This window comes from Ranitomeya imitator, chromosome 3, assembly GCF_032444005.1.
Source record: "Ranitomeya imitator isolate aRanImi1 chromosome 3, aRanImi1.pri, whole genome shotgun sequence".
NCBI lineage: Eukaryota > Metazoa > Chordata > Amphibia > Anura > Dendrobatidae > Ranitomeya > Ranitomeya imitator.
Genome location: NC_091284.1, coordinates 437,288,563 through 437,306,547, shown reverse-complemented (window position 1 = coordinate 437,306,547; position 17,985 = coordinate 437,288,563). Strand labels below are relative to the sequence as shown.

At 42.3% G+C, this 17,985-nt stretch overlaps 1 protein-coding gene across 3 annotated transcripts in view; it reads left to right on the top strand.

The window, feature by feature from the left end:
* The window catches only part of SCML2 (Scm polycomb group protein like 2), a 141,457-nt gene that overhangs the window by 93,856 nt on the left and 29,616 nt on the right, over positions 1 to 17,985 (top strand). The window lies entirely within an intron of this gene.

The following is a 17,985-nucleotide window of genomic DNA, read 5'->3' as shown; positions in this document are numbered from 1 at the left end:
TTTACAAACCTTTATAATGGGAAGGTAGAGAATGATGCGTGCAAGATGTTTTTTTTTTTTTTTAGATCCTTTTTTTGTGGAAGATGTAAGTTTTAGAAGTGTGAGTGTAATCGTGAAGTTTTGTGACTAATGCACTGCAATCAGTATGGCACACGTTTAAGGTTCAAAGAAGTACAAGCGCAGTGCTTGTAGAAAGTAACTGTACTATATAAACACACCACTAGGTGGCAGTGTAGAAGAATAAGTGAACAGGTCTGTCCTTTGCCTTCAATGACTATAGCCTGTGATGTGTAAATCTGGGCATCACATGGTAAGCTGTAGTAAAGCATAGATGGTCATTTACATGAGAAAAGTACAAAAAAAGCAAACTTAGGCTATGTGCACACGTTCAGGTTTTTTCACATTTTTTTTGCGTTTTTTTCGCAATAAAAACGCTATAAAAACCCATTAAAAAAACATACATTATGCATCCTATCATTTAGAATGCATTCTGCATGTTTTGTGCACATGATACGTTTTTTTCCCCGCGAAAACGCATCGCGGTAAAAATAGCAGCATGTTCATTAATTTTGCGGATTTTCTGCATTTTTCCCGCTATTCTATGGATTTGGGAAAAACGCACAAAAAACGCATCAAAAACGCGAAAAAAAAACGCATGTGGATTTCTGGCAGAAATGTCCGCTTTTTGTCAGGAAAATTTCTACAAGAAATCCTGACGTGTGCACATATCCTTAGGGCACAATTTATATTTACAGAGCCAAAGAGCTGTTTTTTAACATTTATTTCTGATAAATTAAGGCAACACGCATAAGTATACGCAGGAGATACATGTGCACAAGAATAAGTATAGCAGTATTTCAGGAAAAGGGTTTCCAGATGGATTGTATTTTTTCTACTTTAATAGATAAATGCAATTTCTATTTACTTTTTTTTTTTTATTAAATCCTTACTACAGTTTATAAGAGAATGCCATTAACTCCAAAATGTATGCTATTCTAGTCAGTGTTCTCCTACAAGAGTTATATTAAGATTAATTTGGAGAGTTTAAAGGGATTGTCTGATATAGAAAACATTTTTTTTAAGGTAGGAATCGGCTTGCAATAAAAACCGGTGGCACGGTCACCTTCCGTCTTCTCACGTAGATCCAGCTCGGGCTATTTCGGAGGTCTGCACCTGTGCCAGCAGCAATGCCCCCTCTATTCAGAAGTTAGAGGACCGCTCAGACCTTTAGCTGCAGCCATCAGGTGACTGAGAGCGCGTCATCAGAGAATTATCAGATGTGCTTCTCTAGTCATATTTCTGTGTCAGACAAGCTCTTTAATTTATCTAGTTACACATCAGTTTTTTAACAGAACTCAGGGCATATCACATTCTCTTCCCTTTTTGCGGCTAAGGATCAGTCATTCACATTTAAGGGGATCTATTAAAGGGAATTTGTCAGCAGGTTTTTGCTATTTAATCTGAGAGTAGCGTAATGTGGAAGCAGAGACTCTAATTCTAGGGATGTATCGCTTATTAGGTTGTGTGCTGTAGTCTCAATACGATCAGTGTTTTACCAGCAGGAGATTATCACTAGAGGACTATTTCACGTGCAGGCCTGTCAGGCTAATCTGTGTAACCCCGCCCCCACCACTGATTGGCTAGCTGACAGTGCACAGTGTACACAGGACATTGCCAGTCAGGGGTGTGTGGGCAGGATTGTACACAGAGCAGAAGACTTGGCTTTACTTCATCTACGGTACATCAAGCAAAACTGCACCAAGCAGCCCAGTAAGTGATACATCGCTGGAATCAGGGTCTCTGTTTCTAAATCATGCTGCTATCGATTCCATATCGAAAACCTGCTGACTGACTCGCTTTGAAAACAAATGAAAAATGGAAGACATTAATTTTCCATTTATTTTCATATAATGTTTTAATAGATCCATTACTTGGTAATGATGATTCAACATTTCTGACAGTTTACTACTATCAGTCTTTAAGAATGGATGACACATAGGAGAAAAACGGTCAATTTTTTTGCAGTTGAAAAAATAGAAACTGACTTGTGAATGTTCCCTTAAAGGGGTTGTCACATGAACAAAAGTTGCTTTTAATGAATAGGTCTTGGAATAATAATAATTTCCACAATTGGATGTGTTTTAAAAGAACCTGTCAGCAGGATTGTGCACAGTAACCTACACACAGTGTCAGGTCAGCGCCTTTATACTGAATAAAATGATACCTGGGTTGATGAAATCCGTCTTGTGGTTGTTTCTTAATCTTTATTTTTAATTTTGTGTTAATGAGATTCTCGTGCCCTAAAGGTACTGTCACATTTAGCGACGCTGCAGCGATCTAGACAACGATCCCGATCGCTGCAGCGTCGCTGTGTGGTCGCTGGAGAGCTGTCACACAGACAGCTCTCCAGCGACCAACTATGCGAAGTCCCCTGGTAACCAGGGTAAACATCAGGTTACTAAGCGCAGGGCCGCGCTTAGTAACCCGATGTTTACCCTGGTTACCAGTGCTAATGTAAAAAAAACCAAACTCTACATACTTACATTTCGGTGTCTGTACCCCGTCGCTGTGCTTTCCTGCACTAACTGTGAGCGCCGGCCGGAAAGCACAGCAGTGACGTCACCGCTGTAATCTGCTTTATGGCTGGCCGGCGCTGACAGTGCAGGGAAGCAGAACGCCGGGGGACAGACACCGGAATGTAAGTATGAAGTGTTTTTTTTTTTTTTTTACATTTACACTGGTAACCAGGGTAAACATCAGGTTACTAAGCGCGGCCCTGCGCTTAGTAACCCGATGTTTACCCTGGTTACCAGTGAAGACATCGCTGAATCGGCGTCACACACGCTGATTCAGCGATGTCTGCGGGAGATCCAGAGACTAAATAAAGTTCTGGACTTTCTCCTTCGACCAACGATGTCACAGCAGGATCCAGATCGCTGCTGCGTCTCAAACACAACGATATCGCTATCCAGGACGCTGCAACGTCACGGATCGCTAGCGATATCGTTGTGAAGTTGGTCAGTGTGAAGGTACCTTAACCCCTTAAGCCCCGAGGGTGGTTTGCACGTTGATGACCGGGCCAATTTTTACAATTCTGACCACTGTCCCTTTATGAGGTTATAACTCTGGAACGCTTCAACGGATCTTGGCGATTCTGACATTGTTTTCTCGTGACATATTGTACTTCATTTTAGTAGTAACATTTATTCGATATAACTTGCGTTTATTTGTGAAAAAAACGGAAATTTGGCGAAAATTTTGAAAATTTCGCAATTTTCCAACTTTAAATTTTTATGCCCTTAAATCACAGAGATATGTCACGCAAAATACTTAATAAGTAACATTTCCCACATGTCTCCTTTACATCAGCACAATTTTGGAACCAAAATTTTTTTTTGTTAGGGAGTTATAAGGGTTCAAAGTTGACCAGCAATTTCTCATTTTTACAACACCATTTTTTTTTAGGGACCACATCTCATTTGATGTCATTTTGAGGGGTCTATATGATAGAAAATACCCAAGTGTGACACCATTCTAAAAACTGCACCCCTCAAGGTGCTCAAAACCACATTCAAGAAGTTTATTAACCCTTCAGGGGTTTCACAGGAATTTTTGGAATGTTTAAATAAAAATGAATATTTAACTTTTTTTCACACAAAATTTATTTCAGCTCCAATTTGTTTTATTTTACCAAGGGTAACAGGATAAAATGGATGCCAAACATTGTTGTACAATCTGTACTGAGTACGCTGATACCCCATATGTGGGGTAAACCACTGTTTGGGCGCATGGCAGAGCTCGGAAGGGAAGGAGCGCCATTTGACTTTTAAATGCAAAATTGACAGGAATTGAGATGGGACACCATGTTGCGTTTGGAGAGCCACTGATGTGCCTAAACATTGAAACCCCCCACAAGTGACACCATTTTGGAAAGTAGACACCCTAAGGAACTTATCTAGATGTGTGGTGACCACTTTGACCCACCAATTGCTTCACAGAAGTTTATAATGCAGAGCCGTAAAAATAAAAAATCATATTTTTTCACAAAAATGATCTTTTCGCCCCCAATTTTTTATTTTCCCAAGAGTAAGAGAAGAAATTGAACCTCAAAAATTGTTGGCCAATTTGTCCTGAGTACGCTGATACCCCGTATATGGGTGTAAACCATTGTTTGGGCGTATGGCAGAGCTCGGAAGGGAAGGAGCGCCATTTTACTTTTCAATGCAAAATTGACTGGAATTGAGATGGGATGCCATGTTGCGTTTGGAGAGCCCCTGATGTGCCTAAACATTGAAATCCCCACAAGTGACACCATTTTGGAAAGTAGACCCCTTAAGGAACTTATCTAGATGTGTGGTGAGCACTTTGACCCAACAAGTGCTTCACAGAAGTTTATAATGCAGAGCCGTAAAAATAAAAAATCTTATTTTTTCACAAAAATGATCTTTTCGCCCCCAATTTTTTATTTTCCCAAGGGTAAGAGAAGAAATTAGACCACAAAAGTTGTTGTGCAATTTGTCCTGAGTGCGACGAAACCCCATATGTGGGGGTAAACCACTTTTTGGGTGCATAGCAGAGCTCGGAAGGGAAGGAGCGCCATTTGACTTTTCAATGCAAAATTGACTGGAATTAAGATGGGACGCCATGTTGGTTTGGAGAGCCCCTGATGTGCCTAAACATTAAAAACCCCCACAAGTGACACCATTTTGGAAACTAGACCCTCTAAGGAACTTATCTAGATGTGTTTTGAGAGCTTTGAACCCCCAAGTGTTTCACTACAGTTTATAACGCAGAGCCGTTAAAATAAATTTATTTTTTTTTCGCAAAAATTTTTTAGCCCCCAGTTTTGTATTTTCACAAGGGTAACATAATAAATTGGACCCCAAAAGTTGTTGTCCAATTTGTCCTGAGTACGCTGATACCCCATATGTGGGGGGGAACCACTGTTTGGGCGCATGGCAGAGCTCGGAAGGGAAGGAGCGCCATTTGGAATGCAGACTTAGATGGATTGGTCTGCAGGAGTCACGTTGCATTTGCAGAGCCCCTGATGTACCCAAACAGTACAAACCCCCCACAAGTGACCCCATATTAGAAACTAGACCTCCCATGGAACTTATCTAGATGTGTTGTGAGAACTTTGAACCCCTAAGTGTTTCACTACAGTTTATAACGCAGACCCGTGAAAATAAAAATTCTTTTTTTTTTCACAAAAATGATTTTTTAGCCCCCAGCTTTGTATTTTTACAAGGGTAACAGAATAAATTGGACCCCAAAAGTTGTTGTTCAATTTGTCCTGAGTACGCTGATACCCCATATGTGGGGGGGAACCACTGTTTGGGCTCATGGCAGAGCTCGGAAGGGAAGGAGCGCCATTTGGAATGCAGACTTAGATGGATTGGTCTGCAGGCGTCACGTTGCATTTGCAGAGCCCCTGATGTACCCAAACAGTAGAAACCACCCACAAGTGACCCCATATTGGAAACTAGACCTCCCATGGAACTTATCTAGATGTGTTGTGAAAACTTTGAACCCCCAAGTGTTTCACTACAGTTTACAACGCAGAGCCGTGAAAATAAAAATCCTTTTTTTTCCCACAAAAATGATTTTTAGCCCCCCAAATTTTTATTTTCCCAAGGATAACAAGAGAACTTGGACCCAAAAAGTTGTTGTCCAATTTGTCTCGAGTACGCTGATACCCCATATGTTGGGGTAAACCCCTGTTTGGGCGCACGGGAGAGCTCGGAAGTGAAGGAGCACTGTTTTACTTTTTCAATGCAGAATTGGCTGGAATTGAGATCGGACGCCATGTCGCGTTTGGAGAGCCCCTGATGTGTCTAAACAGTGGAAACCCCCCAATTATAAATGAAACCCTAATCCAAACGCACCACTAACCCTAATCCCAACTGTAACCCTAACCACACACCTAACCCAGACACACCCCTAATTCTAATCCCAACCCTAATCCCAACCGTAAATGTAATCCAAACCCTAACCCTAGCCCCAACCCTAGCCCTAACCCTAACCCTAGCCCTAACCCTAACCGGAAAATGGAAATAAATACATTTTTTTTAATTTTATTATTTTTCCCTAAGGCTAGGTTCATATTGCGTTAGGGAAATCCGTTTAGCACTAGCGGATTGCGCTAACACAATGTCTTTTTAGGTGTCGTGTTTAGTGGTCGCGTTAACGTCCCCGCTCTGGAAGATCGGGGATCGGACCTCGGGCGCGCCGCGGACGCTGCAAGCAGCGTCTGAGGCGCGCCACAAAAGAATGGCACCTTGCTAGCGCGAGCCGAAAATGGCACGCTCTAGCGATGCGCTACACCTGAAAATCACATTGCTGTCAATGGTTGTGCTAACGGACCCGTTGCACGGCGTTAATTGTGACATTTTCGCCGTGCAACGCTGTCCGTTAGCGTTAACCCATTAACGCAATGTGAACCTAGCCTAACTAAGGGGGTGATGAAGGGGGGTTTGATTTACTTTTATAGCGAGTTTTTTAGCGGATTTTTATGATTGGCAGCCGTCACACACTAAAAGACGCTTTTTATAGCAAAAAAGTTTTTGCGTCTCCACATTTTGAGACCTATAATTTTTCCATATTTTGGTCCACAGAGTCATGTGAGGTCTTGTTTTTTGCGGGACGAGTTGACGTTTTTATCGGTTACATTTTCGGACACGTGACAGTTTTTGATCGCTTTTTATTCCGATTTTTTTGTGAGGCAGAATGACCAAAAACCAGCTATTCATGAATTTCTTTTGGGGGAGGCGTTTATACCGTTCCGCGTTTGGTAAAATTGATGAAGCAGTTTTATTCTTCGGGTCAGTACGATTACAGCGACACCTCATTTATATCATTTTTTTTATGTTTTGGCGCTTTTATATGATAAAAGCTATTTTATAGAAAAAATAATTATTTTGGCATCGCTTTATTCAGAGGACTATAACTTTTTTATTTTTTTGGTTATGATGCTATATGGCGGCTCGTTTTTTGCGGGACAAGATGACGTTTTCAGAGGTAACATGGTTATTTATATCCGTCTTTTTGATCGCGTGTTATTCCACTCTTTGTTCAGCGTTATGATAATAAAGCGTTGTTTTTTGGCTCGTTTTTTTTTTTTTTTCTTACGGTGTTCACTGAAGGGGTTAACTAGTGGGCCAGTTTTATAGGTCGGGTCGTTACGGACGCGGCGATACTAAATATGTGTACTTTTATTGTTTTTTTGTTTTTTTTTTATGTAAAGAAATGTATTTATGGGAATAATATTTTTTTTTTCTGCTTTATTTAGGAATTTTTTTTTTATTTTTTTTTTTACAAGTGTGGAAATTTTTTTTTTTACTTTTTCACTTTGTCCCAGGGGGGGACATCACAGATCACCGATCTGACAGTGTGCACAGCACTCTATCAGATCGGTGATCTGACATACAGCCGGGCAGGATTAGAGCTGCAGCTGCAGCCTGATCCTGACCCGGAAGTGCTCCCTGCAGGACCCGGATGCAGCCCGGCGGCCATTTTGGATCCGGGGACTGCAGGGAGAAGACGCTCGGTACACGGTGAGCACATCACCGTGTACCGATCGTCTCAGGGAAGCCCGCAGGGAGCCCCCTCCCTGCGCGATGCTTCCCTGCACCGCCGGCACACCGCGATCATCTTTGATCGCGGTGTGCCGGGGGTTAATGTGCCGGGAGCGGTCCGTGACCGCTCCTGGCACATAGTGCCGGATGTCAGCTGCGATAGGCAGCTGACACCCGGCCGCGATCGGCCGCGCTCCCCCCGTGAGCGCGGCCGATCGCATATGACGTACTATCCCGTCCATGGGAATTAAGTCCCAGGTCACCTGGACGGGATAGTACGTCATATGGGATTAAGGGGTTAAGGCGGGGATGGGGTATGTGGTGCTCTGATTATATATTCATAATGCACACTGCTGACAGGTCACTGATCCCTCACTGACCTGCCCCTAGTTTACATAATGAATGTATGTACACACTGAATAACACAAAAACGCTTCTGCTATGCACAATCCTGCTGACAGGTTCCTTTTAACCCCTTCATGACCTTGGGATTTTTCATTTTTCCGTGTTCGTTTTTCACTCCCCTCCTTCCCAGAGCCATAACTTTTTTATTTTTCCGTCAATTTGGCCATGTGAGGGCTTATTTTTTGCGGGACGAGTTGTACTTTTGAACGACATCATTGGTTTTAGCATGTCGTGTACTAGAAAACGGGAAAAAAATTCCAAGTGCGGTGAAATTGCAAAAAAAGTACAATCCCACACTTGTTTTTTGTTTGGCTTTTTTGCTAGGTTCACTAAATGCTAAAACTGACCTGCCATTATGATTCTCCAGGTCATTACGAGTTCATAGACAGTGAACATGACTAGGTTATTTTTTATCTAAGTGGTGAAAAAAAATTCCAAACTTTGCTAAAAAAAAAAAAAATTGCGCCATTTTCCGATACTCGTAGCATCTCCATTTTTCGTGATCTGGGGTCGGTTGAGGGCTTATTTTTTGCGTGCCGAGATGACGTTTTTAATTATAGCATTTTGGTGCAGATACGTTCTTTTGATCGCCCGTTATTGCATTTTAATGCAATGTCGCGGCGACCTAAAAAACGTAATTCTGGCGTTTCGAATTTTTTTCTCGCTACGCCGTTTAGCGATCAGGTTAATGCTTTTTTTTAATTGATAGATCGGGCGATTCTGAGCGCGGCGATACCAAATGTGTAGATTTGATTTTTTTTTTATTGATTTATTTTGATTGGGGTGAAAGGGGGGTGATTTAAACTTTTATATATATTTTTTTTTTTTTTCACATTTTTTTTTTAACTTTTTTTTTTTACTTTTGCCATGCTTCAATAGCTTCCATGGGAGGCTAGAAGCAGGCACAACGCGATCGGCTCTGCTACATAGCAGCGATCTGCTGATCGCTGCTATGTAGCAGAAATGGAGGTGTGCTGTGAGCGCCGACCACAGGGTGGCACTCACAGCCACCGCCGATCAGTAACCATAGAGGTCTCAAGGACCTCTTTGGTTACAATGGAGACGCCTCGCCGACCCCCGATCATGTGACGGGGGTCGGCGATGACGTCATTTCCGGCCGCCCGGCCGGATGCGGTAGTTAAATGCCGCTGTCTGCGATTGACAGCGGCATTTAACTAGTTAATAGGTGCGGGCAGATCGCGATTCTACCCGCACCTTTTGCGGGCACATGTCAGCTGTTCAAAACAGCTGACATGTCCCGGCTTTGATGCGGGCTCACAGCGGAGCCCTGCATCAAAGCAGGGGATCTGACCTCGGACGTACTATCCCGTCCGAGGTCAGATAGGGGTTAAATAAAATGTTCCTGTGCTGAGATAATCTTATAAATGTGCCCCTGCTGTGTACTGTGTAATGGCCATGTCTGACCGTCCAAGGACATGGTCTGATCACACCACATCTCCTGGGCAGGGGAGGGATAAAAATAATATACAGATGGGATCGCAGATGATGGTTTTTGTAAAGCAAAACATTTCCCTGCCTGTTTTTAAACAATATTTAATTTCACAGGTTGAATCATTGGCGTTCCCCTGCTTTAATGTCTGTAAAAAAAAAAAATAAAAATTCTCCCGCCTGCCCAGGAGATGTGGTATGATCTGACCATTTTCAAGCACGGTCAGACACAGCCATTATACAGTATGCTTCAGGGGAACATCTATAAGATTATAGGTCCCCATAATCGTTTTTTTTTGTGTTTACCTGTAATACTGCAAATAATTCTAACAGGGGTGGCCAGACACCTAAAATGTATTTGCTAATGTCTTATCTGTGCATGCTCAGGTGTTATCCGGGTATCTTGGGAGTGCTCGTATGATATGTTTGATTCCGCACAGCTGCATGATATACGACTGTTAGGGTACCGTCACACAGTGGCACTTTTGTCGCTACGACGGTACGATTCGTGACGTTCCAGCGATATCCATACGATATCGCTGTGTCTGACACGCAGCAGCGATCAGGGATCCTGCTGAGAATTGTACGTCGTAGCAGATCGTTTGGAACATTCTTTCGTCGCTGGATCTCCCGCTGTCATCGCTGGATCGGTGTGTGTGTGTGACACCGATCTAGCGATGCGTTCGCTTGTAACCAGGGTAAACATCGGGTTACTAAGCGCAGGACCGCGCTTAGTAACCCGATGTTTACCCTGGTTACCAGCGTAAATGTAGAAAAAAAAAAAACAGTACATACTTACATTCCGGTGTCCGTCAGGTCCCTTGCCGTCTGCTTCCCGCACTCACTGACTGCCGGCCGTAAAGTGAAAGTAGAGCACAGCAGTGACGTCACCACTGTGCTGTGCTTTCACTTTACGGCCGGCAGTCAGTGAGTGCGGGAAGCAGACGGCAAGGGACAGACACCGGAATGTAAGTATGTACTGTTTGTTTTTTTTTACGCTGGTAACCAGGGTAAACATCGGGTTACTAAGCGCGGCCCTGCGCTTAAAAACCCGATGTTTACCCTGGTTACCCGGGGACCTCGGCATCGTTGGTCGCTGGAGAGCTGTCTGTGTGACAGCTCTCCAGCGACCACACTACGACTTACCAACGATCACGGCCAGGTCGTATCGCTGGTCGTGATCGTTGGTAAATCGTATAGTGTGACGGTACCCTTAGACAGCCTCAACACATGGGTATTGCCTAACAAACAGGCAATCCCGTAGATGCCAAAGAAATATGCGTATAAGTAAACATGTTAAAGTAGAAGTGTTATTTCTCAGTTAGAGTACCGTAAGTGTTCGGCATAGGAGTTCGATCGTAAGACGGGTTCATACTAGTACAGTTAGACAAGGATCAGTGTGTTATAAATGTAACTTGGATACAATTCATGCCAAGTAGTTATAGCTATTTCTGCTGGGCTAAGAGTCACCAATGGGCCCTAATACCCTTAAACTGCTCATGTCTTCTATGTTCCTAACTTCATCTATCCTTACATTTTAACCACTTTTGTAATTTCCTTTATTACAAACACCGTACACGTTTACCTATCTATTTAATCTGTAAATGTATTTTTTTTTTTTTTACTGTACTTCCTGTGACGTTTCGTTTGAGAGGAGGCTGGGGCTGCACTCACTCCCTGAGTGTTCTTTTCCTCTCATGGAATAGCATGTCACAAGGTGGCAGCGCTGCAACAAATTGAGTAAAGGTACCTTCACACATAAAGATCTCGTTAACGATATCGATGCAACGTCACGCTTTTTGTGACGTAGCAACGATCCCGCTAACGATCTCGTTATGTGTGACAGCGACCAACGATCAGGCCCTTGCTGGGAGATCGTTGGTCGCTGGGGAATGATCAGGACCTTTTTTTGGTCGCTGATCACCCGCTGTCATCGCTGGATCGGCGTGTGTGACGCCGATCCAGCGATGTGTTCACTAGTAACCAGGGTAAATATCGGGTTACTAAGCGCAGGGCTGCGCTTAGTAACCCGATATTTACCCTGGTTACCATTGTGAAAGTTAAAAAAAAAAACAAAAAAAACAGCACAACGGTGACGTCACCGCTGTGCTCTGCTTTACGGCCCGCGCTGACAGTCAGTGCGGGAATCTGACGGCGGGGGATGTAACAGACATCGGAATGTGAGTATGTACTGTTTTTTTTTTTTTTTTTTTTTTAACTTTTACAATGGTAACCAGGGTAAATATCGGGTTACTAAGCGCGGCCCTGCGCTTAGTAACCCGATATTTACCCTGGTTACCCAGGGACTTCGGCATCGTTGAAGACAGTTTCAACGATGCCGAAGTCCCCTGATCGTTGGTCGCTGGAGAGAGCTGTCTGTGTGACATCTCTCCAGCGACCACACAACGACTTACCAACGATCACGGCCAGGTCGTATCGCTGGTCGTGATCGTTGGTAAGTCGTTTAGTGTAACGGTACCTTAACTGCATCACTGCCACCTCTGCCATCCTGTTCCAGAAGGGGCAATGGCCACAGTGAGGAGTGAGTGCAGCCCCAGCCTCCTGTGACATCAAGTTTCAGACTCCTCTCAAACAAAACATCACAGGAAGTACAGTAAAAAGCACATTTAGGCTATGTGCACACATCAGGATTCTTTCCAGAAATTTCCTGAATAAAACCGGACTTTTTCTGCAGGAAATCCGCATGCGTTTTTTGTGCGGACTTTTTGCGTTTTTTTCCGGAACTTCCTAATGCATTAAATAGTGGGAAATCCGTGAAAAATCCGCAAAATTAATGAATATGCAGCGTTTTTTTTACCACGATGCGTTTTTTTTGCGGAAAAAACGCAACATGTGCGCAAAAATTGCAGATTGCATTCTATTAATAGGATGCTTAATAGATGCGTTTTTTTCATGATTTTATCGTGTTTGTATAGCGAAAAAAACGCGAAAAATCCGGAACACATGCACACAGCCTTACAGACTAGGTAGCTAGGGAAAAGTGCAAGGTGTTGTGTAATAAAGGAAATTACAAAAGGGGTTAAGGTGTAAATATAGTTAGAAAATACATTTTAGGTGTCGGACCACCCCTTTAATGCAAACTTTTCCTAGATCTGTTTGAACATAATATTTTGTTGTGACACTTCCTCTGGATCAGCATGTTGGGTTGGGCTATGGGTTGAACTGGATGGAATTGAAGTCTTCCTTCAACCTTAATAAGGCTAGGTTCACATTGCGTTATGGATCTACGTTTAACGGACTACGTTACACCGCGGCATAATGCAGTGTAACGTAGTCCGTTAACGCCGCCATAGACTGCAATGTCGGACGCATCGCTAGCGCACACCCTCAATGGGCGTGCGCTAGCGATGTGCCGTCATTTGAGTGACAGACCCGAGAAGCGGGCTGCAGCATTTCCGGGTCCGTCACTGCTAGCGCAGATGGAGCTAGCAGAAGCTCCATCTGCGCTAGCACTGTGCAAAAGTCGGCACTTGCGTTAGCGCAGTCCGTTCAACGTGTGCGTTGAACGGACTGCACTGACGCAATGTGAACCTAGCCTAACTATGTTACTATGTTACTTAGAGCTATGGAAAATGGGAAAGATGTCCAATTTCTTTAAAATAAATTGTGCCTATAATTTATCAGTAAGGTACAGCGAACAATCATCGTATTTTAGTGGTATAAAACTATGAAGACTACTCTAGATAAAGAATAAGGAAAATATTTAATGTATCCGAACTACTGTAAAATAATAAATCACCAAATGTCCGAATATCAACGGGGCACTTCAATCATCAATACAACACTAGTCCCATATATATCCACATGAGACAAAGAAGAGATCTCACAACAATAACTGAAGATTAAAAACTAGAATTTTATTAACCATAAATCAAAACAGTTGAAATATAGCAAGAATATTCATAATAGGCGACGCCAAATAACATATTAAAGAGGGCTACAGCACAGTAACACACAAAAAACCCACCAATGATATAAATATCAATGGATACAAAAAGATCCTATGTAAGTGGTGCTATGTTAGCTGCTGACATCTGCCCTACTAAAGGAGCCCTGCAACAAGTATAAATACACATACTAAGCAACCTTATGTATAAAATGAAGACTGTATAAACATGTCAATATCAAAATAAAAAATACCCTAGGTTATAATAAATTGAAAGAAGTGCTGAATGACTGATCTCACCCAAATACGAAGGGGCACAAGTGCAAGTCCCTAATCAGCACATGACAAAACATAAATTATGATAAATACCTGTTGCAGAGGTTCTTCTGGCGTCCCCTCACCCCGATGCGCGAAACGCACGTGGGCCTCAAGGAGGGAAGTTTGTGGGCGGTGACTGTGTATGTGTGTGCAGGCTGTCCGAAGGGTGTGCGGTGCTGTGCGGCGCTGTCCGGGGGTCTGCGGGGCTGTGCGGGGGAGTCTTTCCGCACTGTATCCCTCTGCCGCTATGAGAAATAGTTCCTACTCTCACTTGTGGCACTGCTGTGTAGGAAAATTCCCACGCAGCTTTGCCATAAAGTGAGAGCCTGAACTAAAGTAACCCCAGTGATGCATTGCAGGAGCCATATATCCCAAGAAATGAGATACATAGATGATAGCGATAAAAGATAGATAGGAGTGAGATAGATAGATGATAGATAGAATAGATAGAAGGAATGAGATAGATAGATGATAGAATAGATAGATAGAAGGAATGAGATAGATAGATGATAGAATAGATAGATAGAAGGAATGAGATAGATCTATCTATCTATCCATCTCATTCCTTCTATTTATCTATATTTATATATATCTATCCATTATATATCTTTATTATATCTATCCCATATCTATCTGTCTGTGTGTGTAATGGAGTGTGGGTTGGACAAATGTAAAAAAGGAGATTGGACAATAAATTACCTCACAAATCTTTTTTTTTGGTTCAATAATACATCTTTATTTAGCTTTCAAAAACGCATCAAAAAAACGCATTAAAAAACTCATTAAATATGCACCTGTGTTTTCTGCCAAGAGATGCGTATTCAGTGCAGAAAAATCCGCAGGCAAATCTGCAACATGTGCACATACCCTAAGGGTAAGTTCATTCTTTCTCTTTATCCATGCTAATGTCCTTTGATTTTCAGCAGCAAATAATGACACCTGCGTTTTTGCTGCGTTTTTTTTCAACACCCATTCAAGTCAATGGGTATAAAAACGCAGCAAAAACGCTGAAAGAAGTGACATGCTCTATGTCCAAAAAATGCAGCAAAGCACAAAATACTTATCAAACAAAAAACCAATGTGTGCGCATGAGATTTCTGAAATCTCATAGGCTTTGCTGGTACTGTAAAAAGCAGCTGAAAATTAGCATATAAAACGCAGCAAAAACCCCTGTGTGACCTTACCGTAAGAATCATTTATTTTGCCTCTGTCATTGCCAATGTAGGGATCACGTGTGATGTGAGCACGAGCTCTGATAGATCAGAGGTTCTTCCCATTAGCAGTGTATGACTACACTTCATTATTACACATCTATGGTTTGTGTTCCTCTTCATCTATAGAAATAGAGAAAATGTGCCATCAGATTATGGGACTAATTAGAATCTCATTAGCTGTGCAATTAGTTGGATGATAGTTAATGGAGGAATCCTTGGACACAACACCTTTCTGATGTTTCTGCCGCTCCCCTTTCTGAGAGACTGCAGACTCCTCTTGTGTCTAGTGCAGTAAACAATTGAGTTATACAGGAGGAGGACATATTTTCTGTTTTCCAGCTATGACCATTACTTTCCAGATAAGTTTCTGCTGAACATTGAGGAAAGACAGACACTGTGAAATTAGCCTGGATGTCCTGTATCAGCAGTCTCATGGGTAGAACTCCTGCTGACATTGTCCTCCTCTCAGCTGGCATTACTAATGAGCTGTAATTTCTCACTCTAGCTATAATCTTGTATGCAATCTTGTAAGTCTTATCTCTGCTATTCTAGGGATAATCTGTCAGTGTGTGATTGGATTGTAAATTTAGACAAGTACCGTGTTTGTACCTGACTGTAATCTCTGCATCTTCCTCTGTGACACCAGAGAGGGTTGCTTCCTGTAGGACTTTTCACAACATGGCTTGGGACTGAGTGAGTGATAGATGTGCCGACCATTATAGGACATTACAGTAGAACTACATGCTACACACACTAATCATCCAGAAATGTGAATAACATAGATCCTACTCCTTGTAGCCAGATAATCAATTAGGCATTTATTAGTTTCTAAATGACTGGGACGTAAACGCTATGGGTCAATTAAATGGTCCATGTTTGGGTACCAGTTAAGAACTCTTTGTTAGGCCATTAATGCAACTATCCCATTGCTACATTTTTGATACCCATCAAGAAAAAAAAACAAAACCATGGAACCCACAAGAGTCCTTGCACCAAAGTTTCATTGGTGCACTTTGGTCAGATAGAGGATAGCCCCTTCTGACTTTCATCCACTCTGAGTTTTGACACCTATCACATCTTTCTTGGTATTGAACTCACAGTTCCCATACTTGTCTACTGGCAATAGCACCTACAATAGGTACATAGTCATCAGACGTGGACTGTAGGGCAATAGACGGTCGGATTCATGTTTGTTGCCTATGTGGAAAAGAGATGGCAATAGGATGTACTATTGGAACAAGATTGTTCTGGAAGACCTCAATTCCTGGCATTTTTGTAGATGTTACTATGACAGATGCCACCTAACTAAACATTACTTCAAGGCCATGTGCATCCCAAATGTTCAGGAATAGTTTGAGGAGCATGGCAAAGAATTAAAGAATTTGCAAATTACCACAATCTGAACCCAGTTGAACATATTTGGTATTTGCTAAATAAAAAGTCTTATCCATGAAGGCCATATTTCACAACTTACTGAACCTAAAGGGTTTTTCCCAACTGTAGTGGGAACTGTCGGATAATTATTATAAACTAGATGGCAGCCCGATTCTAAAGAATCGGGAGTCTAGAATCCATATATACTTTATTTATTCAAATGTAAGAATAATACAATTAATAAATAATGGTAAGAAAGAACAAAAAATGGCTGCACTCACCAGCTCTTGACAATTCTTGTTATTTAAGGTACAGTTACACAGGATCCATGAACATGCTTATGAGGGGAGGGATGAAAGACATCAGACGACAACTTTGCGTGTTTGAATGCAGATATTAATAAATGGGCAGTTTATATTGCAGAGAAATTGCTGGGCAATAATGGACAATGTCCTTATGTGGCAAATAATAGAGCAATATACCCAATGTGGCAAAGAAGAGGTTAATAAACGGCAGTCTCTCAGTATAACAGTCAGTGAATAATAGGCAGTATATGGAGAAAACACCAAACAAAAGTTCAAAATTGGTGTGAAAATGTCACTGAACCACTTCACAACTAAATATATATAGTTTTGGTAAATGGTATTATCATTTTTTTGACGAAATTCGGCAGGAGCTTGAAGAGCAACGTCACTGGGCCCGCCTCCACGCAGTAGAAACTTGCTGTGAGGTAAAAATTCAAAAATCACACCAAAATGGCGGGCGGAGTGTGTCACAGTACGGCACGTTTCTGATTGGTCGCTCGCAGCAGGCGGCAACCAATCAGACACTGGACACTGTTGACGTCACTTATCTCCGGACATTAGCTCCGGACATTAGCTCCGGACATTAGCTCCGGACATTATCTCCGCACATTAGCTCCGGACATTAGCTCCGGACATTAGCTCCGGACAAAGCCACGGAAGTTGGCACAAATTGCAGGAAGTAGTATTCTAGGCAATTAATCTCCGGACATTAGCTCCGGACATTAGCTCCGGACAAAGCCACGGAAGTTGGCACAAATTGCAGGAAGTAGTATTCTAGGCAATTATATATTAGATACAAGCAATTTACTGTTTATTAATTTTTCAGCTATTCGTGACTTAACACTGCCCTTTTGTTTCCAGCTCATTGTCTTAGAGACTGAACACCTCTTCTAGACAGCAGAGCAGCCTTTTTGTATTGCACTTTGAGCAGTGCTTTGAAACTGGTCAGGATCACCTGAGCACACTGTTGCCTCCTAATCCAGCCAGACTTCAGCACAGTGTTTACAAGCTAGACTGCAGTTGTGGTCAATCTCCTAGGGAGCTAGCTGTAAGCAGAAAAGTGTTAGTATTTCCAAAAACTGCTACAAATATTAATAAGCAGTAATTATTATTATTATAGCGCCATTTATTCCGTAGCCTTTAACATGTGAGGAGGGGTATACACAATAAAAGACAAGTACAATAATCTTAATCGATACAAGTCACGACTGGTACATAAAGAGAGAGGTCCCCTGCCTGCGGGGGCTCACATTCTACAAGGGATGGGTGAGGATACAGTAGGTGAGGGTAGAGCTTGTCGTGCAGCGGTTTGGTCTATCGGTGGTTACTGCAGGTTGTAGGCTTCAGGTTCTTTTTGAAGGTTTCGATGGTAAGTGAGAGTCTGATATGTTGTGGTAAAGAATTCAAGAGTATGGGGGATGCGCGGGAGAAATCTTGTA